Source organism: Rhinolophus hipposideros, assembly GCF_964194185.1.
Source record: "Rhinolophus hipposideros genome assembly, chromosome: 11".
NCBI lineage: Eukaryota > Metazoa > Chordata > Mammalia > Chiroptera > Rhinolophidae > Rhinolophus > Rhinolophus hipposideros.
The window spans coordinates 16,630,694-16,655,588 of NC_138057.1; positions in this window are offsets into that span (position 1 = coordinate 16,630,694).

The window sequence follows — 24,895 nt, forward strand, 5'->3', positions numbered from 1 at the left end:
CCTATAGCACAGTACCTGGCATATTTACTTGCATATGCATTTGTTTATTTATACCTTTCCTTTTTGCAAAAGAGTATTTTGCGGTGCTTTATAGAACAGAGGTATTTATAATTCAAAGGAATAAAAGATAGCTCCATAACTACAATAGGGTAGGGTAAAAATAAGAGGCAATTAGTGGATGCCCAGCATAGTTGCTAGAGTATACCAGTCAGGATCTCAGCAGGAATCTGATGGCACACTCAAATGGAACCCACTAAGGAGAGTTCAATAAAAGGACTATTTCCAAAAGTGTTGGAAAGGTTTAGAAAATGAAAAAAAAAAAAGTGGGTAGTGGAGTGCCTCCAGTAAAGTAACAGAATAAAACCCCTTCAGGAGTTTTGACTCCTGTACACCTGAAGGGCAAGGTGAGTGGTCAGTGGTACCTAGAGAAAGAACTTCTGGAGAGGATCATGTGACAAGAGTGTGGACTTAAAGGGAAGTAGCTCACTTGTAGGGTTCTAACCTACAGAGGGCTCATGGAATAAGTACCTAGTCTCACTCTCTTCTCACCTTCACATCTCTTTCTCATACCTCTCATGGACCAAATCTTAATAGAAGCCAGAGGGCAAAGGATCCCCTTGAGATAACCCCAGTGCTTGTGGCTCAAGTCCCAGAAGAGGCAGCAGTGTGCAGAAAAGAGGGGTAAAGAGAAGACACCAACACATAGCATGAGCTTGCAAATTCAGTTATTGATATATTAGCCGCCAGCCAGAACAAAATGAGAAACATAATTGGTTTCAAAATTCAGAGCATTTATCATTAATAGCATATCAGTGGTTTCTGAGAAGGAACAGAGGCCTGAGATAAAAATCTCTCCTGGCAATTCCTATGAGTGACCTTCAGAGTTCCTTTTTATAACGTGCCTTGAGGCACGCGGAGGGCCCAGTATACAGAGCAGTTGAGAAGTAATTCTGTGAGGTCACAATAATGGGTTATACCCCTACCATTCTCATGTCTTCATGATCTTGGGGTAAATTTTAGAGAACTTGGAGGAAATGTCAAACTGATTATCTTGTATGTTATTCTCCAAGAATATCAGTTATTTGCTTCCAAACAAAGATTTTGATAAAAGTTGAACAACAGACAATTAATATTCTCCGGCAAATCAAGGATCACATATGAATGAGAGAACAGCAGGCTTCATTAATCAAATGAATGGACTGTAGGACCAGTTTCTTTTGTGAAATTAGGCGTCTAACCAGATAGCATCTGAATAGATGCCCAATGTGCACCTGCACAGCGTCAGCCTGGTTCTAGACCTTTTGAAAGACTCAATAAACACTTGTTTTAAAAAGCAGAATGGAAAACAAACAAACAAATAAAGAACAGAAATAAACATGCATAAAATGAGGCATGCTCCCAATTTGTGCTTTCTTCATTTTTGCTACCTAGTATATCCCCCAAAAGAAAGCATTTTTTCTCCCTAGTAGGTGCCAAAAAAAATGTATACACATTTTAAGAAAGCAAAACTGCATTAAAATTGTAAAACTCAATATATACTGATAACAAAAGATGAATACAAGTCACGTTTGACTTCCGCAGTTACAAGAGGTGCTCAAAGTGGTTACCATCAGCGTCCAGACACTTCTGAGTACGGCAAAGTACTGATTGAGCAACGTTGGCCAAAGTGTCCACTTGTATACATTTTTTGGCACCCTCTGTATATATGCAGACAGAAACTACTTATTTCATTTGTTGTTACAGTATGAAGAGCGAATATCCCTTCTGATGTTCTAATCACCATCACTAACAGTTTTAAATTGCTTACTAAATGCTAGACAATTTACAAAGTACTTTACATGCATTAACTCAATTAAATATCACATGACTAACACCATCTGCATTTTATAGGTGAGGAAACTGAGGCACAGAGCTTTTAAGTAACTCACTTGTGTTAATCAGAGTTCTCCAGAGAAAAAGAACTAGTAGGATATATAAAGAGACATACAAGAGGAGATTTATTATAGGAATTGGCTCACTCTGCTACGGAGATGTAAAGTCTCACCATCGACCATCTTCGAGCTGGAGAAGCTCCAATAACAAGAGCAGGAGAAGATGGAGATCCCAGGTCAAAGAGAGAGAGAAAAGTCACTCTTCCTCTGCCTTTTTCTTCTATTTGGGCTCTCAGTGGATCAGATGGTCCCTGTGCGCACACTGGTGAGGACAGGACTTCTTAGTCTCCTGATTCAAATGCTACTCTCTACTGGAAACATTCAGATATAATGTTTTACCAACGGTCTGGGCATCTTGACGATCTGGACTCAGTCAAGTTGACACATGAAATTAAGCATCACATTGCTCAGGGTTACCCAGTATGCAAGAGGATCTAAACCTTAGAAATCTGGCTTCAAAGACCTCCTTCTTAATGACCAAAAAATTTGAACACTCTAGTCTAACATTAGACAAAGGAAGTAGATGCAAAGCTTTTGTATGAAGTGAGAAACTTGACAGAACCAAGAATTTTTTTCCAAAGAATACTGCTGGCTCAACACTTCCCAAACTGGGATTACACAGGACATCTTGTCCTGTAAGATGTACCAGAAAAATGATTCTAAGGACTATAAAGTTGGAAAATACTTTGAGAATCATGATACACATCTTATTATAGGCTCTGAGAAAGTAATCATTAAAAAAAAAATCTTTACCCTTTTTCATTATCCAGATCCTACTTAATTTATTCCATTAATGAATTCATTCATTGCTTCATTCTTGCAAAAGTCAACCACAACTTCTATGTCACTAAATCCACAGGATTTCTTAGCAGCTCTAGACACAGACTTTGCCTTTCTTTTGAAACATGCTCTTCATGTGGCTTCTGCAATATAATTTTCTTGGTTTCCTTCCTTTTGTATGTCTCTGGTTATTTGTTTACTAGTTCTCCAACGACCTGCCAGTCAACAATATTTGGAGTCCTCAGGACTCAGCCCCAGGCACTTCCCTCTTCTTACTCGAGGGTCTCTGTGTAGGTTATTGCATCCACTTCTATAGTTTTAATGTCTACCCATTTGCAGATGATGCTCAGATTTCTGTCAATGGATTCTAGAATAGATTATATATAGATATATATCACAGACTTCATCTAAGTTCCAGAACCAGTTTCCAACTTCCTATTTGAAGTCATATCAAGATATCCCAATGGCCTCTCAAAATCAACATGTCCAAAACAAAGCTCATTATTTTCCTCCCAAAATTTGTCTGCTATCAGGAAGTGATGGAAATAATCATTCATTTGCTTACCAACACCAGGGCCTCATTCTGTGACTCCCTTTCCATTACCACCCATATCTCATCAGCAGACCCTCTTTACTCTGTAGCTAAATTTCTCTCATAACCATCTTTTTTTTCTATTATATTTTAACAACTATAAGCTTAGTCCATGTTACCATAATCTCTTTCATATACATTTTACAAGATATAACCTGGTTTGTATGTACAAGTACTCTGTATGAGCCATGCTCACCCATTCTATTCTTCACTTTACAGACACACATCCAGATGAGAGATATTTTTTAAATGCCAATATAATCATGTCTTCTTTCCACTTAAAATCGATCAGTGGTTTCTCATTTTACTTATGATAGATGAAATCTTTTTAAAGATGGCCTTCAATGCATTTCATCCATGACCTCTGTCCATTTCTCCAATTTCACCTAGCATTTCTTTTTTTTTCTCAATGTCTCCACTTGGAAGACTTGGACCTTTTGCATTTCATCATACCTGCTGGGCTCACACCTAGGATATTGGCACAAGCTGTTTGCTCTTCCTAGAGAGTTAATCTCTCTCTTCCATTTCTGTTTAGTAACTACTCATCCTTCAGATTTTATCCAAGCATCTATCACTTCTTCAGAGAGGTCTACTTTAACTCACAAATGAGGCCAAATGTCCGTATTATAGATTCACAAGGCTACATACCTATCCTTTACACCGTTTGTCTTCCTTGCCATTTTGGATTTTCTACATAATTATTGGCTGAATATCTATCCTTGCTACTAGACTGTAAACTACACGAAAGTGAGCAACGTTCTTTTTATTTACTACTATATCTTCAGCACTTAACATGGTGCCTTGAACACTCTAGGTATTCCTGGAGCCAGGCATTATTTTACCTGCACTGTGCTATGTGCTGTAGATAGACAATCCAAGAAGACAGACTTCATCTCTTTGTTAATGGAGTTTTTAGTATTAGAACAATGAGCAAGTACAATGCAGTGTGTAGTGGGGGTTCCAGGGAAAGCGAAGATGTGAAGAGTTAAGGAAGGTTTCCCTGAAACAAACGACCTAAATAATAATGATTCCTATGTAAGCACTTTAAGCAAAGTAATTCACAATGACCTTCATCTAGAGGGAGGTAAATAAGGAAACGAAGTAGCAAGGAAGGTATGTGACTTGCCAAGTTTGCTCAGCTAATTAGAAGGGGAGCTGGATTCAAACCTAGACAGTCTGGCTCCTACTTCTGTGTTCTTAACGCTACACTGCATTGAGTTTTTGAGTTGCCTAGGCAAAGGAGATCCAAGAGACAGGCAGGGTTCCAAGCAAAGGGTAGAGCAAAAGCAAAGACTCTGAGACAAAAAAGGATTCTAATCTTTTGAGAAACTGATTGAGCAGACTGCATTTTTAGGAAGATAAAACAAAAACAAACAATCAAGCAAAACATTAGCTATAATGGAGAGATTGGATTGGAGCAAGGAAAGCCAAAAGTAGTTTCTCTTTGCACACATCTACCTATTAAAATCCTTTGGGACGTGTTCCTTACAAGACTGTTAAGTGAATACTGCTCTCCACAAACCAGCGACTGCAGTTTAAGGTTTGATTCCTATATGGGTCATCACTTCGTCTCAAGATCACAAAGAGAATACATTGAATTAAACTTTTTACATATATCTATGCTTTGGTCACAAAAATGACCCAAAAAGGGAATCTGAGTTGGTTCAGAATAAATCCATTTCCAGAAAGTTCACACAGCCTCAGTGTTTCAGACTTTGAAAAGAACCTTTATCTTACCATGTGTAACAATAAGGAAAAAATAAAGGGACAATTACTACTACTTGCCCTAAAAAAAAAAAAAAAAAATCAAAAAAGATATAGTTAAAAATACAGCGAGCGAGCTGGTTTTTCATCCTCACATCTTTGAAGGACTGTGCAGGGAAAGAAGGTGGCAATGCTAGATCAGGCATTTTTGCACATATTATCCACAGGGAAATCTAAATCTATAACCATCATCATAAAATGAAACAAGAAGCAAATCAGAAAGGAATGAATGAAGGGCAAGTAATAGCCAAGGGGTTTACAATAATCAATTATTAAAATGCCTTAAAAGAGCAAAGAAAATGCTTATCAGATCAGCAAAGCACCTTTTAATAAATAATATGATTTGGGTTTAATTAATGGCCTAATTACAGTTTTACCCAATAGGCTTAAATGCTCCAAAGGAACAGTTTGAGTCTCTTTGGTAGATAATCTGTGTTTTAAAAAGTGTTCTAATTACATATTTGCTTGAGTAAATAATGTGAATTTTACAAAACTGCCTAATGATATATTTATGTGACTATATTTACCCAAATGGCCTCTCATTCTGTACTAATGGAGTTGGGATGACTGTTCCTGGGAGACATGGGAAAGTGGGATGCTTCCAGCTTTCACCCTAACACCCCTGTTATTTTCACACTGTTCTCGCTCTCTCACCCCTGAATGCACCATTGGAAGCATATGACCCACTTATTCATCATCAATTTAAATAGGAAAAAAAAATTTTCCTTAGCCTTTTGTATGAACACATCTTGCAGAAGCAGAAAGGCTATAGACTTGAAAAATGAGTATTAATACTGTAGAATGCTTCATTAAAAGTGGATAATGAGACTGTGACCAAGACAGGACATTCAAGGTTTAAGCAGCTACATAATTTATTCTTTTCCTTAGGCAGTGTCCTACAATGCCTTACAAAACATCAGACTCTGTGTATTGGTGTCAGATTTCTATGACTTGAAGCCTCAGAATGGTCTGTACAGTAGATTCCCCTTATCCAAGGTTTTGCTTTCTGTGGTATCAGTTACTCATGGTCAACCACAGTCCAAAAATATTAAATGGAAAATTCCAGAAATAATTCATCTGTTTTAAGTTGTGCACCATTTTGAGTAGTGTAATGAAATCTCACGCCATCCTGCTTCATCCTGCCTCAGTTATCAGATCAACTGTCTTATCAGACCTACTGTCTCATTATCACAGCACTTGTATTCAAGGGATCCTTATTTTACTTAATAATGGCCCCCAAAGTCATTCACATAACTTTTATTACAGTATATTGTTGTAATATTGTTCTACTTAATTATTAGTTATTATTGTTAATCTTTTACTGTGCCTAATTTATAAAATAACCTTTATCATGTATATGTGTACAGGAAAAAAACAGTGTATATAAGGGTCAGTCCTACCTGCGGTTTCAGGCATTCACTGGGGGTCTTGGAATGGGGGTGACTACTGGATTAGGTAACAGAGAAATCATAGGAATACTGAGTTTGAATCTCCTAGCTTTGTGGTGGCATGTGCCCATTCATGAGCTTTAAGTCATTTTTACGTTTTAGAGAGATAAATCGAAAACATCTGGATGCATTTCTGTTCATAAAATTGCATGAAGGAACTGAAAGTTCCGTTGTATAGTTTTCCCATAACATCTGACTCTTGGCAGACATTTACCCTTTTTAGTAGGTGATACTTCATTCACAAGATAATTAAAAATGACCCAGGGAAGAAAAACAGCATTTACATTTCCAGTCATTCCACTGTTGGTTTAGAAACTTGGGAGTGTCCTGGGTGAAATCTGAAAATGGTCCCTGCTTGGAAGACAGGGAGAGACTGAAGAAAGAGGTAGGCCACTCCAGATTGGTAGGTGACAGTGTTAATAATCAAGGGATATTGTGAAGCTTGCCTTGGGCAGCCACAGATGAGTAGATCTCTGCACCTGCCTACCAAATCTAAAAAGTTTGTATATAATAGAGGCATTAATGGTGTTCAATCAGGGGTACAGTCCAGATGGTCTCAACAACATATTACTCAAGGTTGCAAACTTGAAATGGCTCCTAGTGTGGAAATGGTGGGTGGAACATACATTATAAGGACAGGGTTGGGGGTGAGGAACCACCTCCGATTGCGTGGGTCCAGCTCTTGGGTCAATCGGCAGCCACATCCTCTCAATGACCTCCTCTAACATCCACAAGTAAAAAAAATTTACCAAAACACATACAAAAATGGGTAAAATAAATGGTTGAGAAAACAAGAGAATAAGGAAAAGATAGGTGAGAGTATGAAATCCAGTAATAAGATTAGCATGCCATCCCATGCATTAACAGCCTATAGACACTAAGCTCCCATGTAGGCCAAAGCAAAGCAGGAAGTGACAGGTTACACAAGTGAATCAAATTAGATAATTAGCAAGGCAGATCTTCCTGATTTTTGGATTTAAAATAATTTTTTTCCTGTGATCCTCATACACAGGGTCCCTTGTGCACACAATATTCTCAGCAGCATCCCAATAGAAAACACAATAGTAAGTTTCATAAAATCACGAATTACCATTTAATCCAAGGACAGAGTCCCATACTTTTAAAAACGGAATACACAATAAATAGAACGTTAACTGTACTGATCACAGTGGTCTTGCTCTTGGATGATTCAAAAGGCATCCCAATAATTGCAGGGATCCAGAGCCCTCATTAGAGGCACTAATTGTATTTTATTATAAATGGGAAAAATTGCTACTTAATTGAGAGTTCAAGCTGATAGAGTGCCAGATTAGCTAATCTTCACCTTAATAAATGTGCAATTGCTTATTACAGTGTTGAATCCCACTGCTGACACCCTTATAAATGACTTCTTTCTCTGGGCACTAACCAACAGAGCTCAGGTGATCCCAGTGCTCACATTGAAAGACTTGTGATTCTGAATTGTGGTGCAAAAATGTCTACAATGCAGACCCCAAAGCACTACAATCCATTCATTTCTCACTTCTCATCCAACAGCATCAGAGGCTGCTTGCCTGCAGGAGTGCAGCGACAGCACCATCTGTTTACTCTGGCCTCGTCTGCCTGGATCAAGTAGGAAACTGAAGGCACTAAGCTGAATTTTTCAAAAACTTTGCAGTAATTGAAGAGAGAGGGTGATAAAGAAAGAAGAGGAAAGCTTTGGCAACTTAATTATGCTGGTCACTTTGTGGGCTGCATAATAAAGCTCAGGAGTATTTTTGAAATAGTACCAAGCTAAGAGCAAAACGTAACTCCAAGCTCTTTGTAGAGGAGCCCATCCACTCAAGTAGTCATTTATAATTAGGATATGAAACTCAGCCCTGTAGTCATTTATTATTGAAATTGCCTTAAGGTGATCTCCAAAACAATTTCATCTCTTGATTTACCTCCTCCTCCCCTTTCTGAAAGTAGCAAGCGGAATTCATGGGATTAACCTTGTAGGAGCAGATAGACAGAGATGAAATGCAGCCAGGAGCTAATGCTTGGCAGGACCCAGAGGGGATGTGCCGAGGGGACATGGGTGGATCATTGGAGAATTGATTGAAAGATTCTCTGTTCCCAGAAGAGAGCAGGCTTCAATGGTTCCTCTCAAGTTTTATTGCACATTAGCAGAACCATATGCTCTGCTTTTGTGGGCAACACCTGGGGGATGTACATTAGCGTCAGACTCCAATGGAGACTTGGGAAGTTTCTGTTTAGAAAATGAGAACGAGTGTGACTGCAGAAGCTGCACCTGTCCTCGGCTCCCACATAATATATTTCTTTATGCAGAGTCTATTCAAGTTGGGCTTTTTCCATTCTATGTCCACCAAGAGAAGAAAAAAACATACAGTATTCTGATACTTTGAAACACTTAGGGGAAAAGAATCTATCTTTTTAAAAGGATGGCAGATAGTTGGAGGGAGGAGAAAAAAAGGAGAGAACAAAATGTCCTTTACCAGACTTGAACTCAATATACCTTATCAAACACAAATCAAACTGTATATGTCCAAATCATTAGACCCAGAGTCAACTTGTTAGGAATATATATTTTGCCCTAGGATTAGGTCCCATTATTTCTCAGAGGCTGGGTTTCTTCCACGAATCAGGAAAACATTGACAGGTAAAACCTGATAGCATATGTACAATGGGAGCTGCCAGAACATATAATCTGCAAGTTCAAATGAGAAACCCTGCAGTTTGCTGAGTCCCAGCTCAGAATGTCATTTGGGGCAGCCCTGGAGTATAAAACTTACATTGGGATGAACCATATTTGCCTCTGGTGGCGGCCCTGGCCCCTACCCCATGCTCAGTGTCTGCCCACTGCTTCCACTGTGCCGTCACAAAACTGCTCACTGCTCAACCGTTTTGAAGTCCATCCTCTCAAATGGCTCTTCCTGGCATTATCCTATACTCCAGTTGTTCCTGGCTCCTTTCGCACCATCAAACCTTGCTGTTTCATCTGCTATTTTCCCAGGAACTTGACAAATGAGAATTGTATTAAATACTGAGATAGAATTTGAATGTGTTACACCCTCCAAAAATCAGATTTGTATTTAACAGAGGCCTCAAACTTTTTACTCACAGAAGAGCCTATTGGTAGAATTTCAGGAAACATGGTAGTGTGGCAGGAAAATTCTGTAAAGGAGTGTCTTTCAGCCTACTCCAGCAAATCACATTTTATTAGTTAGGATGGTTTGGGCTGCAAGTAATCAAATTTCAGACTTGAAGGGCTGAAATACTAGGGATATTTATCATCCCATATAACATGCCCCAAGCACTAAATAGGTATGAGGCTGTCTGATCCTTCTGCTCTACCCAAGTCAGCATGCCATGGCCCCCAGCTTGTCCCAGCTAACCTGTCTTATATTGGCAAGATGCCCACCCTAGTTCCAAACATCCCACAAAGAAAAGCAGATATCTTATCCTATCTATCTCTATTAGAGAGAAAACATTTTCTAATTTGCTTATCTGCAATCTTCTCACATGTCACTGGCCAGAATAAATTCATATGCTCCTTCCTAACCCAGTAATTGTCAAGGGCAGTGTTATACATTATGGCTGGTTTAGATTACTCACACTACCTTTGAGTCACTTAGGAGGGGGCAGACATCAAAAGAAAACTTGACAGTTTCTACATATTGAACGCAATAGAACTTAAATGTCAGTCTTGTCTTGTATCCTTAATATACCTTAGTTTAAATTCAGTAATCATATCCTTCCTTCTGCAAGAGGCTTTGTCACACTTTGAGCTGTACAAATTTCAGTATAAGAAAAAGAAGAAAAGAAAAAGAAGATTTAGAAGCCAAGGCAAATAGTAGAGTATGAATTTCATAGTCTAAACGATTTAATTACATGATTGCCAGTTTCCCATGTCCCTTGGCTTTCCACAACATCTCAGTGGGTGTTTTAGACCACAAAAATCAAATCAGGAGCAGGTGAGTACAAACTTACAAGAGGTTGACCATCGTTGACTGTGGTGGCAATGTAGGAACTGGAAATGTTTCATAGTGCTGACAAGTCAAAGACCAATCACAATATTTTCCTGGAAGTTGAGAAAGCCAGAAAAATATACTTTAAGCCTTTGTTTCATTGATCCAGAGGGAAGAAATTTAGCCACGTCCACTACTCCAAGTTGTTAAATTCACTTTTAAGTAGATTTCAATGATTAGAAAGTGAACCGAAATCTGAAGCTTTTTCTGAAAAATAAGTTTCATAAGCACACTGTCTGGAGGTAGGATCTCTGCATCTCTTCATGCTAATGGATCTCATAGCACTATGACCTCTAAGACATGACTCTTTACTGACTGGCTTGTACTATGAAAAATATTGCCTAGACTTACCTTAAGTAGGGACGAGTTCTTCTTCATCTGTATAGCAATCCCTAGTGGTTGAGATGGTTCTAATTAATAGCTACTAATCTAAATTGATTGAAAAACAATGCCTGTTTGAAAAATGTGTAGAAAATAACTGAGTTGTTGATAGTGTGCTCTACTTAACGATATAGAGTTCATTATGTATCTAGATGTATCTAGTTTCTTTGAAATATGTTCAAACAGAATGTTTAAATCCTTAATGTTGAATCCTTTAGTAATTGGAAAACCAAGATTGCCCAAATAAAGGTTGTAAAATGGTCATTGATTTATTGTAGTGAAAAATCAAGGCATATTAGCAATTCTGGATGAAAGATTTATGTCCTGAAATCAAGTTTCTTGTACAGATATATCTCAATACACTAGTGTAGGTCGAGCAGGTTCTTCTCCAAGTGGCAACACCGAAGCTTTGGCTTGACAGCTCTCTTCACAATAGGCAAGAGTCAAAAGAGAACCCAAAACTCCTGTGCTACTCTCATTGCATCACTGCTTGTCCAGGTACCATCAAGTGACGTAAAGCAAAACCTGTGGCCAGAACAGCATTTTACTCAACAGATTTCTGAACAACTATATCCTACTGGTAAGTTATTCATCCTTTCCTACTCATTTTGAAAAGCAATTTTGTCTCCTACAAAGCCTCGGTATAAGTTTGACTTATGAGTGAACATCACCAAACTCTCTAAAACTTGACTTTAGCTTTCCTTAAGGACTGCCTTACTTAACCAACGTTTGCCCATCCTGAAAGCTGTGTGTGGCAGCCATCTGTATTAAATAACGTGTGAGGCAAAAAAAAAAAAAAGCCTCCCTTTGCGTCAGCCGGTCTTAATGCCTGAAATTCTAACCATTAGTGACAAATTATTCAATGAAAACAACCATTGAGCATGGACTAGACGAGGGAAATACATTGATTTACTGTGAGAAAGTAAAAAAAAATTAATTAGCCACAATCTCTATTTTACCCACTGAGGTAAGAATGAATATGCAAATAACTCTACTATCATTCAGTATATGCCAGAAGAAAAGAGCAAACAATATATACTAGGGAGGATCAAAGCTCAAAGAGATGTAACCCAATTGGGAAAATCTTTGTGGAAAAGAAAATATGTGCCAAGAATCTTAAGCTAGATTTTTAACAGAAGAAACAGTAATAGCATACAAGTAGAACACGGACATGAGCAAAAGCTGAGAGGCCTCTTGTTTGCTTATATGTTTCTTTCAAGATGGGCAAACCCAGAATTGGTAAGACATTAACCCAAGGACACTGCAGTGAACAGCTGTCAGACAACACAATTCAGAGGAAATAATATAGTTGACAGGGAGGTTTTGATGGTCCAGAGAAGCCTTTGAAAGATCCAGAATATGTGGTACAATAATAGGAAGATTCTGAAGCGGCTGGGGGCAGCATGAGATCACTGGTCAATGAGACGGAGACCCCCACCAAAATGCCTTCTTCACCATTTATTTGTGGGCAGTCTCTAACCTCAATGTGCATTCATCTGCTTTGACACAGCAAAAAGAAAATAAATCCAATGATGCACTTGCTTGAGAATGTGGAATCTATATTGAGGCCAACCTTAAGGAAATAGGAAATCTGAGTGAAGGTTACAGCTCTGAGGGCGACCTGGGCTGGCTGTGCTTTCATTCCTTTCTAGGTCACACTGACATGAAGCCCAGAGACAGCTTTGAAATCTGCTGAAGAAGTAGGCATATGCCATATGGAATAGAATTCCACACCCTCTTGCTCTTAGTAGCAAAAAACTCTCATCAGAAATAGTCTGGTGCTTTAAACAAAGTCCCTCTTAGCTTAACCACTCTTATAATTCTGAAAAGCCTCTCGATAGCCACAAATGGGTAATAAAACAAAATAACAGATAAATGTGCTAAGGATATAAATACTAAATTCATAAAAAGTACAACTAATAAAAAAAGTTCTACTCACTAATAATAAATTGGAAAAACTGGATACCATTTTTCAGTTATTAAATTAGCAATTTTAAAATTATAATATTCTATTTAATAAAGGTATACTAAAGGTCTTTCTCATACAGGAGCATTAAATATTGGCATTAACTCAGTGATTCAATCTTTGGGAATTCATTCTAAGAAAATATATTCTATCTATAGATCATACATCATAATTATTTCTAATAATGCAAATATATTAAATATATTAAAGTTTATAATATAAACTAGGAGAACCATCAAATGCTCTGTTTTATAACTATTTAAAGCAGTGATATAAAACCTATGTGGAACTTCATAAAATGCTTATGAAGTACATCTGGATACAAAATTAGGTGTATATTATGACCACAGACTATATAGCATGCATAACAATGGTATCTAAAAGAAAATACAAGGTGACAGTCGTTTTATTTTTTTTTATTGGAATGACAAATTACTTTTTCTTTTCTCTTTTTAATATATTTCCCACATACTCATATATTGCTCTAATAATTTTTAAAACCTATATGTTTTTAAACTCTCTTATTCATGAATTTCTAACTGCCATGTGATTTCAATAACATTATTTCACCACAATGTTTGAAGTACCTGAAAGTTTGTATTTGGCCCCACTCAGTTTTGCCAAATAAAGAAGCAGCTGTTGCATAAGAAATAGCACTTAGGAATGAGTCCTATTTCCCAGTGCTAATTGAGAAGGATCCAGTACTTACTCACCAAGCCTATTCCACTCTTAGCAAGACACCTTCAAATCCCAGACACTTTCCCTTCTTATATTAACCTGACTGTGCGCCACAAATAACACTTGCAAATCTCAGGCTTTGTAGAGCACCTATTCTTAACTTAAAAAGGCACAGGTTTCTTTGTTAACCTGAAATTCTATATACTTAATTGTCATAATTCTGGTCCATCACTTACAAACCATATAAAAGATTATTTCATGTTAAGTGAGATATGCAATGAGACAAAAGCTATATTATAATAATGGCATCGGAATTCTTTGTTTTATTAAAAAAAATACCTCATTGTGCTAGAACGTGAGACCTTGAAGGCGTTAGAGATAAAGTGCTCTCCATAAGAAAATTAGAAAAGTTTTTATTTTTGTTTTGGGGCTTGTGAGTTACAAGGAAAGAAAGGGAAAGAACAGAAGAGAGGCTAAGGGGAAGCAGCAAGATGGCAAAAGGCTGAAGTATTAATGGGAGGAATGGTAGTGCCCAGGAAGAAATCCCCGATGAGGACGTGGCAACATGCAGTGGTTGGAAGTGGTTAGCAGTGTACTACAGGACCACTCCTTGTCAGCAACATACATTCAGAAGTTGTGCCGTCTGCAACAGCCTTGTGTTCGTGACTGCTGTGAGTGGCTCGCCTTTCACTGGATATAAAGGATTTCACAAGGGGGGACACACATTTAGCAGTGGCAGAAAATTGAGGCTCTGGTGACCATCAAAGCATAAGCTCCAAGGGAATCTGGAAAAGTCCAGGGAAGGGCTTTAGACTTCCACCGCCTTTTCAATAAGATTTCAATTAATCTTCAAATTCATGAACTTCCAGCTGACTTCCATAGTAGAATCCAGGATGTTAGACTCTAAGTCAGTTGTGCCATGATTTCGTGCTGCCTCGCAATTTTGTTTCCCGTTTAAATCCATTCTAAGAGGCTAATACCTATCATAGAACAAATGAGATGAATAGTATCTGAAAAGATGTGGAAATTCTCCTTGAACGAAACATACTTTTTAGGTACTGAAGGATCTCTTCAAACAGCTGAGGTTAACAGTGTGAACTATCAAACAGAAATTGAAATGGTGAAGATAAACAATAAATTAGCCTTTTCTGTTGCTTTTTTTCTTCCTTCTTTCCTTCCTTCCTTCCTTGCTTCTTTCCGTCCCTTTTCTCTTTCTCACTTTCTTTCTTTGTTTTCAATAATCATTCACTGCTACATGGGAGATATGAGTTTCGCAAGTTCCAAATCCATCAGTGGTTAGAAGAAGATGGGAATGTTAGATATACCACTACTCCTGTTTCAGAAGTAAAGAGCCAGGACATGTATGAAAGCATTTGGGAGAGTGAGAAGCTGCTGCCACTCTTTGTGCCACTCTTTGTGCCATTTCTTCGGGATGCCATTCCAGCTGTGAGATTGTAAGATTCCCCAGGCTCTCCAATCTTCTCAACTGGGTAGGAAGAGTTTGGGAGAACAGACGCAATCATCTTAACTATCTCTAACTCATCAGAGTGTTGTGTTGAGAAAGAACTTTGACAAAAGACTAGATCTTGAGGAATGACCAAAGCAAAAAGAGATTTTATATGTGGACCTTCTGACGGAACAACAAGCTAAGTCAGTGAACCCGTGTTGAGACGTGAATGATAACACAGTACAAAAGCAGCTACTGCTGAGGGAGGATATGACAGATGAATCTCCATTGTATTTCTGTCCTATTCTTTGTCCACAGTGGTAACAGTTTCTCCTTCTCCTGCAAGCCAGGAGTCTTAAAGAGTAAACCCCAAGCATGACAAACTTCTGAGATCCACTCCCACAGCTAAGTTTACTCCACCTAATGTTTGGCACTGGTTGCTGTTTCGCCAAAGGTACTGTTTGTACCTTAATTTACCTATCACCATGGAGATCAACTTCAGCAGTCTCTTACGCCTCTAAGTGTGGTCCATGGACCAGCAGCACGCCATCACCTGGGGACTTGTTAGAACTGTAGAACGTTAGGCCTGACCCTGAATCAGAATCTGTATTTTAACAAGAACCCCAAGTAATTTTGATGCAAATTAAAATTTGAGAAGTGATTTAGTGAAAGTTGGAGGCTTGCACCCTTATCAATCCATAAATTACCTGTGAGTGTCATTACTTTGAGTGGCATAATGGAGAAAGCATGGGCTTTGCATTAGAAATTCCTAGGATTGACAGCTATGCTCACCAGCAGCAGATTATCACTGGGCAAATTACCTAACGTCTCTGGTTCACAGTTTCCTCATATGTTAAATAATAATAAAATCTACATCACAAAATGCAGTTTTGTCTCATTGGCAATCTTTAACTCAAGAGCTCACTTTCCTTTATATAAAGGACCAACTAACCCCAACTTTCTCCTCTCAGACTTCCATTGATTTGAGAATCATTCTTTAGCGTTTTGCTATGTTATTGCATTGTTTTGTTTTGCTCTGCTAGCTTTGCTTTCTTGTCAGTCAAGAATTCTCAAGAACAAAATTAACGTAGCCCTGGAACAGCAATGTCCCAAACTAATAAACCATTCTGTAACGATGTGTACCCAAGACCCTGTAAAAGGTAAATTCTGATATCAGTTTAATAGACCTTAAGCAGAGGGGATTAATTCTCAATTTAGAAAACATGTACTGAGCACTGCTTTTCTGCTCAGTATTATAGGAAATGGAGATAAAATAAAAAGTCTTTGTCCTAAACAACTTAGACTGTAAAAAGGTAATGAAATAAGTGCTATGGAAAAAGGAAGCACAGGGTATTTGAGGAACTCATAGGAGGGGGGCATAGAGACTGTATTTTTAGGGCTGGAGGGAGTTTTCTGAGAAACCCTTCCAGGTACAGTGTCATTTAATGTGAGAAATTATAAGCAAATTGTTTCTACATCTATGGGCTTACTCAGGAATAAGAAAAAGCTGCTGGGTTCAAATCCTAGCTTGAAGGTTGAGCAAAGTAATTAGTCTTTCTAATTCCTCCCTTTACATATCAGCATAACAGAAAAAGAAAAAAACCTTAGTATGTACATCGTAGATTAGTTGAAAGAATGAAATAAAAATGTATGTATAGTTGGTGCTTAATAAATACTTGCTGTTTTAGTTCTTTCCTTTTACATAAATTGGTGTAAGAATAGCTATTCCATCTCCTACCAGAATTTCTATGTGAGGCAAGTGGGTCAAGATGAAAAGATTACTGTTACAGTCCCTGAAGGGATAATATCTCATGTTATATGCATATGTACATACATACGTACACATATATATGCATACGTTTACATATATATGATAATTTTTAAAAAAATAAATTAAGACAAGGAAGAAATGCTGAGGTAGGTAGTGAGCAAAAGCCTCTGTGAAAAGCAGACCTCAAAGCCAGCCCATCCAATATCAAACTATAACAGAGTTGAGATCATACAGGGACTCCTTCCTGTGTCCATGTGCTTTCTTTAGTTTAGAATAGGTGCTCTCCAGCACTCTCAGCCATTGTCAAGTCAGAAACACAGGAGTCATCCTTGACATCTCCTTTTCTCTCATTCCTATATCACATCCATCGCTAATTCCTGATGACTTGTTCTCCTACGTATCTCAAAAATAACCATCCCCTGTTCAATCCTTTCTTCACAATGGTCATGTGGGTCTCAGCACTGGACACAATGTTTGGTGTCCAGTACACTTACAATAACTATTTGTTGAATTCATGAATGCATAATTGAGTGGGACATACGAGAAGGCATAGCCAAAAAAAAAAAAAAAAAACAAACACAAAGATTTCTTTTTTTTGCATTTTTTATTTAGGAAGTACCAAACTGTAATTTCTTAGTTTGATGGTAGGAAAACACTAACAAAGTGATGGTAATATCTCTGATAGCAAAGAAAACTGAAATATACCATCAAAACTTCATATTGAAAAGTAGAAATAATAAAAGAGACATAAGAAAGTCTTTAGATCAGGGGTCAGCAAACTAAGGCCAATATGTTGAATCTGGTTTTTATTATATTGGAACACAGCACACCCATTCTTTTACTATTGCCTTTGCCTGCCTGCAGACTACAAGGGCAGAGGTGAATAGCTGCAACAGAAACTATAGGGCGCACAAGCCTAAAGCATTTACTTTCTGATCCTTTACAGAAAAAGCTTACCAACCCTTGCTTTAGAAAATCAGACAAAAAGGCCTATCTAATTTTTTAAGAAGGTATATGTTTGTGTAAATAACATAAATGTGACAGAAAATAAGGTATTGTGTGTTTTAAAAACTGTGAAAAAGAGATTGGAAGGAAAGGGATACAAAAAACAGCATTTAGGTTAAGGTTTGTGGTGGGCTGAAAGATGGCCCTGAAGATAATCAGATCCTAATCCTCAGAACCTCTAAATGTTACCTTATTTGGGAAAATGGTCTTTGAAGATGTGATTAAATTAGGTGTTTTGAAATAAGGAGAGTCCCCTAGATGATCTGGGAGGAGGAGATCACACACACACACACACACACACACACACACACACACACACACACACGAGAATGTAGTGTGAAGATAGGGATGACAAACCCAGCATCATTGAGCATGGCTGGCAGCCACCAGAGAGGAAAGAAGAGGCAAGTTACAGATTGTCCTCCAGAATTCCCAGAGTGAGCTCATCCACGATGACACCTTGATTTTTGGAATTCTAGCCTCCCTAGTTGAAGGGAAATTTTCAAAAAAATTTTTATGCCACCAAAGTTGTGGTAATTTCTTACAAAAACCACAGGAAACTAATAGAGTCCCGGAGAAGAAAAATTGAGGCCATCTGTGCACAGTCAAAGAAGTTGGGGGTGAGATGTGATTTCATCACAATATATAAAGTACCTAGAAGTTTGTATTTGGTTCTATTCTGTTTTGCCAAATAAATAAGAAAACTGTTGCATTAAAAAATAGCACTTAGGAATGAGTCCTATTTCCTAGCACAACCATCCCTTTTTGAAACTCAGCAACACGGCTTCAGATCCTAATCACTTTCCCATATTAATTTTATAATAATCTGACTATGCCCCACAAATGTGATTTGCAAATCATAGGCTTTGCAGAGCACCTATTCTAAACTAAAGAAAGCACATGGACACAGGAAGGAGTCCCTGTATGATCTCAACTCTGCCACTAAATAATTTTATGAACTAAGTGACGACTAAATTTCTAGGGGTCATCATCTGCCAAAAAAAGAAAGAAGAAAGGAAGATGAAATAATATCTCATTTTCTTTCTTTCTAAGTGACACATGTAATGAGATTATAAAAACAATTATTATGATAATACCTGGCATCAGAATTCTTTTGTGAGGAAATTACCTTTGCTTGAGAAAAACACCTCATTGTGAAAGGAAATGAACCCTAAATGTATATCAGAGATAGTTCAAGTGTTCTGTATAAAACAATTGAAAAAGTTTTGGGTTTTATTTTTGATCTGGTAAGTGAGAAGAAAGGAAAAGAAAGAAAAGAGACAGAAAGGGGAGTGGATATGTGAGCAGCTTGAAGGGAAAGGATCTGCTTGCCAATGACAGTAGTCCCTTTTTTTTTCTAAGAGCAACAGACATCCTGCCTCAAACTGCCCTAGTCCAGGGCATCTGCCCATGAAAACAGGGCACCCCACCCCATGCTCATTCTTCTGACTCTTCTTCCATCACACTGACAAAAATGAAATGGGATTGTTTCCAGGGTCAGCTATGGAGCAGCTATTGTGATTTGAGGGACCAAACTTAAAAGATAAGAAACATTAGTTGAAAACACCAGGGCAGTTGGGTTCTAAGGCTGTAAAACTCCTTCCATAGTTGAGATGTCTGAAATTCCTTGAAAAGGAAAGAGCACACATTTTATACCAAACAATTAAGTAGTAAAGGCTGAAGATACAAGTGAATTTCTAACCATAATTCTTTGATAAGTAAGTGCGGTTGTGTGATATGGAAAGAAGGTCAAAGGGGACCTAACACGCCTAGAAGAGAGGGAAGGGTCCCTGCAGATGAGGGCACAGAGCGTCAGGAGAGGAGTATGAGCACAGAAGGCAGTCTCCTGTGACTTCACATGTGTCTAAATGTACATCTACCTACAACTAGGCAAGGCAGAGAGCAGCCACCAGACGTGAATTTGGAAAATATGTGTGGAATCTGCCCGTTTCGTACCACGTCCATTACCACTGTCTCTGTCTAAGCCACCGTCACCTCTAGACTTGGCTGTAGCCTCACCAGGGGCCTGGTGGTTCCTAGCCTGCCTGCCCTAGATTCCACTCTAAGCATTACTGCCAGAGGGAGATGTATCTAAGATAAATCATGTTATTCATCTATGCAGAACCCTGCAAAGGCATCCGGTTTCACTCAGAGGAAAAGCTTAAGTCCTTCTACGGGTTTCTGAGGCCCTACCTGACCTGGCCTGCCCTGACCCCATCTCCTACTGATTTCCCCCTCCATTCTCTCAGCATCAGACACACTTTCCTCCTTTCTATTTTTCAGACCTCCTGCTTTAGCCCTAGCCCCAGCTATCTCCTCTCCTTTCTTACCTCTTTTTAAGTTCTATGTTTGAATCTCACCTCATCAATGAGGCTTCCCCTGACCACCCGAATGAATGCTTCTGTTCCCCTTGCCCATCCTCCCTGGCACTTCCAATTCCCTTCACTTACTCTATTTTTATTTCATAGCATGTATTTCTTCCAAAAAATATAATTTATCTTCCTTCCACCCCAACCCTGAGGATGTAAAGCTCCATGAGGTGAGGGGTCTCTGTTTTATTCATTGATGTCTACAATGCCTGGCATTCACTGGGTGGTCAAAAGGATTGGGCATTGAACAGTAAGCCAAGGAAAATCAGGAAACTGTTTTCCATAATTAGTAAATTTTTAACACAGAAGAATGTGACAAGGCAATATTTTAAGGACTCACCACAGAGCACTGTGCTTCGAAACTAGCTTCAATAAGAATTAATACTACTCATTCATGCATTTAATAAATATTTGATGAGATACTACTCTAAGCTAGGTCCTGTGCTCAGTTCTGAGTCGATATCAGTTAGGGGGAAACTGCCTCCAGGAGGTTGATTAAAGTGGGTAAAACAGACAGTTAAAAAAAAATAGGCAAAATATTTAGAATGTTAGGTGTGGGACGTGCTAAGGAGATAAATAAAGCAGGCAAGGAGACTAACACTGATTGTTATACTTTTTAAGAACACAATGAGATAGAATAGAATAGCAAAAGTGCTTAGAAAAGTATGAGGGAATAGCAGAAAATTCTATGTCGCTTAAAAAATCGCATTTTTCCTGTGTTTTGGTTTTACTCCAAGCAAGTTTTAAATGTGTCATACGCTTCTTACGAACCCACTGTGTAAGTGGCTGTGGATTGGCTTCATGTTCACTACATACTCTTGCTTCAAACCCACAGAGCGTGCCATCCTTCCCACGGGCAGATGGTGCATGCTCACGAGGCAGGTGCAGCAAGCAGGACCTCGCGTGCATTCAACGATCCTCACACTCTCCAGTGATCGCTGGAGGGTGGCAGCAGATAAGAGAGGCACACCAGAGGGGCTGCACACGCTGACTTCTACCACTCCAGCTACTCCTGTGGCATTTCACGCTCTCGGTAAGGAGTGAAGCTCCAAATAGCTTTACCCCTGCAAGAGCATGATTTAGTTACAGAACTCATGCCTATTGATTTCAGCTTCCTTAGGCTCCCTTGAAAGCAACGGTGGATGCTATACAGAAAATCAATTGTGGCAGTTGTAGGCTTATCATGCATAACTTCCAGCCCACTCAAATCTCTTCCCAAGCTACTTGCTGGCTACGCCCCATCACCTTATTTTCAGAACTCACCAAAATTCCTGTTCAAAGACTTTCTTTGGCCAGTGAAAGTGAACAGAAGCGACATGTATCACTTCCCAGTGGAGGTGACTAAGAGTTGTATTCACCTGTTTTCATCCCCTGCTGCAGTACACCCTGAATATCACGATGACATGGAGTGGCCATAAGGTGACAAAGTCTCTATCAGTCTGAGCTTCTAAATAACTACAATGCAGTTTTCTCTGGATATGTAGTATGAGGGGGGAAAAAAGAAAAAAAGTGATGTTTTGTTTTAAGCCACTGAGATTTTAGGGTTGTTTGTTACCATCGCATGGCACAGTTTATCCTGAGTAAAGCCACAACAAATCCTATTTATGAGCCCCTGGTAGTCTTTCCTCCCTGCTTAGGAAGAACAGTCCGAAGGAATTTGCTGTGTTTAATGATGACAGATTAAGACATTTTTAAAAGATGAGGGAATTTACACGGATATATGAGAGCTGAAGTACCTGGTATCTATGCTGGGACTCTGATTACTAGAGAAGTTTACTTTGAGAGGCACTATAGACTGCTTCTGAAATCTCCTCTGATAGATCCCAAGAGAGTTTATTTCAAGAAAGTGGGAGACTAACCTCAAAGTTTAACTGAAAAAAAGAAATAAATAAATAGGTATAACAATAGAAGCCCTCTGAGTAATGGAGGAGAAAAATGAAAACAGAAAAATTTTACTGGTGCATTCTTTGTCTCCTCAGCAGGTCTTAAAGTGACCGTGGAAGCAATGGTAATGACATGAGGAGCCATGGTGCTCACGTGCATGGCAGGGGCAACCTTATGAAATGAGCTCTGGAAGGGTGTCAGCTGTTAACACCGTGTATGGCTGAGCAGAGAGCCTACAGCAGAGTTTTATATGCTCCGAGAAGAACGGAGGAGCTATGCCTGGATACTGCTCGGGCAGATGGAGGGAGGGGATGTGCATCCCCGAAATTCCATCATGGAGGCTCAGACCCACAATAGGATTTTATTGTCATAGTGATTGCTACCTAGATTCTTGATAGTCTTCCCCAAAACTGGACTGAGAAATTAAGAATTTACGTAAAAAAAGGATAAATGCTTATAGAACCTTCCAGAAGGATCTAGAATCTGTTGCAATAATCAGGCACAAAAGTTTAAATAAAACAATGCATTCATTGGCTCTTAATGAAATAAGGGATACATTGGGTCTTTAAAACACACTGTTTAATGACAACAACCCAGAAGCCAAACCCATCTTCCTCCAAATAGGTAATCTCAACAGCCGTAAAAATAGCATAAAAATTAAATCCATCAGATACCACACCAAAAGCATATTATACTTGTAGGGACATCTTTATTTATATGTGTATAGTATTTTCTTTGAAATTTATATAATAGTACATGGAGATTGTCATCCAAATACACTATAGACAGCTCTAGACTTCTCAACCCCCTCCGCCTGTATGTTGCTTCAGGACAGAAATGGGTGCAATGTCTAGAACAGTCATTCCTGGAATTGTCTCTGAGCTATGGCTCCCATCACAGCTCACAGGCAGCAGCCTGAATCTGCTTCACTTTAATAAGAAAAGATAGATGGAATGGAGCCCACTTAGTTCATGGCTGCCAGCCCTCTTCTTCTCCCTCCCACAGACACACATACAGGAAACCTGGCAGCTCCCTTCTCCCTTCCTGTCAGTCTCACTAGGCAAGGAGTAGGCAGATGCAGAAGGGAGGGGAAAGCAAAGGCTGCCAGAGCACTTGCCACATTCAGACTTGCCCCTGCAGGCTGCACCTCCCCCCTCACCTCAATGCCCAGCATTCCTCAGGAGCTCTTGTGGGGTTCAAGGCTGAGAAATAGGTCTAAGCACCTGAGCAAGGTGTCCCAAAGGAAAGGCAGTTCCCAACAACTAGGGCTTTATTTGAAGTAACAAATACATGAGATGATCTTGCCCTGATTAACTCCACTTGTCTTTGAAAGAGAGAATGAGGAGTTAGACAACATTGTGCATTAAGAACAGAAAATCTCCCTTAACAAGTTCAGGGACAATCAAGGCAGAGTTAGGCAAAGAAGTTATGAGAAAAGCAAAGGAGGAAATAAATTTAACACTGATGGACCTTTCCCGCATCCCCAACGGGAAGAATCCCACTGTGGGGCAGTGACACATGCCCAGGCAGGCAGTTTTAATTGGCAAGACAACAGACAAACTTGGGATCATGGTCTACTTCCCTTACTAATAAATGTCCCAAATGCTCCCAGCACAAGCTGTCAAAACAAATCCAGCTTCCCTCTGACTTTTGTTGTTAGGTGGTAACACTCAACTCAACCAAACAAATTATAAGGCTGCTGTATCAATGGAACCTGCACTCTCCCAACAATCAAAAACGTCAGGAAAAATCTAGAGCAGAATCCTCAACCTCAAACACACCCTCTGAACAGAGTGAGAGACACAGCCCCTCAGTTAAGTGACACCAGGCAAGCTAGATGAGCAGTTCAAAGTTCTCAGAGCTATGGAACTGCCTTCTTTAATTTATTCATTCACATGTATCTTACATGCATGTACTATGCTAGATATAATGGCTAACAAGACAAATATGTTCTGTTTACTTATAGAGTTTACAGAATGACAGGAGAAAGAGACAATATAACAATTGTAATACATTATAATTACAATATAAGTATAATATTATACAATGTGATATATCCTGTGACAAAATGTTCCTAGTACGGCCTACAACCATACAACCAGAATAGCATTATTTGAAACAGACTAAAAGTAGGAACAACCCTAAAATCCATCAAAGGATGAATCAATAAACAAAAGTGTGGTATGTCCTTACAAAGTAATGTTATGCAGCTATAAAAAGGAATGGAGTCCTGATACATGCTACAACATAGATGAATGTTGAAAACATTATGCTAAATTAAAGAAGCCAGACACAAAAGGCCACATATTGTATTATTCAAATTATATAAAATGCCATATTAGGCAAATCCATAGAAACAGAAAGCAAATTAATAGCTGCCAAGGGCTGGAGGATGGGAAGAATGGAGAATAACTAATGATACAGGTTTCTTTTAGGAATGATAAAAAAGATCTCAAATTAGATAATGGCAATGATGGCACAACCTTGCAAATATATGAAAAACCACTAAACTGTACAGTTTAAAAGGGTGAATTTTATGGTATGTGAATTATACCTCAACTTCAAAATGAGTTAAAGGAGAAAAATCCAAAAGCCTTTAGCCGTTAATGAAAAGAGACCAGCCTGACCTGTACAGAATCAGCATTCCTGTCAGAGTTGAGGTAGGAGGAATAGCGTTGGATTCAAGATAAAACAGACCATTACTTAGCTTTTCATGGCTGTGGTTTCCTGACCTGCAAATTAGGGGTCCTTCAATGTTGTTATGAAGTTTAGACATAACATGTTGTAAAGCAGATTCTTGGGCAAATAAACAAGTGCTCAAGAATATTACAGAACTTACATTAAGAGGTGCACAGCTAGGATGAGATTT